The sequence below is a fragment of the Tribolium madens genome, unplaced genomic scaffold, assembly GCF_015345945.1.
Source record: "Tribolium madens isolate multiple individuals breed KSU strain unplaced genomic scaffold, Tmad_KSU_1.1 Scaffold_20;HRSCAF=117;Tcas5.2_LG4, whole genome shotgun sequence".
NCBI lineage: Eukaryota > Metazoa > Arthropoda > Insecta > Coleoptera > Tenebrionidae > Tribolium > Tribolium madens.
The window spans coordinates 13,949,893-13,951,136 of record NW_025400985.1 but is presented as its reverse complement, the minus strand read 5'-3'; positions in this window follow the sequence as shown (position 1 = coordinate 13,951,136).

Here is a 1,244-nt window from a genome sequence, read left to right as displayed (position 1 = left end):
AAGATCACCGAAAACTATCAATTCAACGAAGTCACTCTAGAAGAAATCGATAGAATCATAGAAAACCTAAACACTAAGAAAGCACCAGGAAGAGACAAAATTTCCAACAGAATAATAAAAAACCTACCGGAAAAAGCCAAAAATAAGATAAGGCATATATGCAACGGAATCCTAAAAACGAGAACTTACCCAGACCAATGGAAAATATCAGAGACAATTATGATACCCAAACCAGGAAAACCAGGAATAGACCCAAATAACTACAGACCAATTAGCCTACTCACGAACCTGAGCAAAATAGCGGAAAAAACAATTCTAGAAAGATTAAAAACAGTCATACAACAAAACGAAATCATACCAGACGAACAACACGGATTCAGAGAAAAACACGGAACTTCAACACAAATAGCAAGAARTACCGAATCGATACTCAAAGCCAAAAACGAAGGAAAATCGACAGGAYCAATACTCATGGACATATCGAAGGCCTTCGACAAAGTATGGCACCAGGGACTAWTATACAAACTAATTCAAATGGAAATACCCATCGCACTAACAAAACTCATCGCATCGTATTTAACAAACAGAKGATTCTACGTAAGGATAAATGAAGAGATTTCTGAAATGGAAGATGCAAGGGCTGGAGTCCCTCAAGGATCACTACTAGGACCAATCTTATACAATTTATACACAAGTGACATACCAAAAAGAGAGGATACTACCTTAGGGCTATACGCCGATGACACAGCCATTTTGGCTCACGGAAAAGCTACAAAAAGCATAACCAAAAGGCTACAACTACACACGAACCAGCTAATGAAATGGTACAGAAAATGGAGAATTAAAATTAATYAAGAAAAAACACAAGCAATAATGTTCGAATACAAACAAAGGAAGGAGAAACCAATGGAAAAAGTAAAGATCAATAACACGAAAGTAAAATGGCAAGACAACATTAAATATCTAGGAATCATAATGGAAAGAAATCTGAAATTTGATAAACATATAGAAGAAGCTGAAAGAAAGGCGAAGAGAATCAAGGGATACTTATACCCACTAATCAACTGGAAAAGCAAGCTAAACAAAGAACTGAAAGTAAGAATATACAAAGCAATAATTCGCCCAATCARGACATACGGAAGCGAAGTACTTATCCTAAATGAAACAAAAATCAGAATAATGGAAAGAATACAATGCAAGACTTTACGAGAAGCAATAAAAGCACCTTGGTACATAAGAAACGA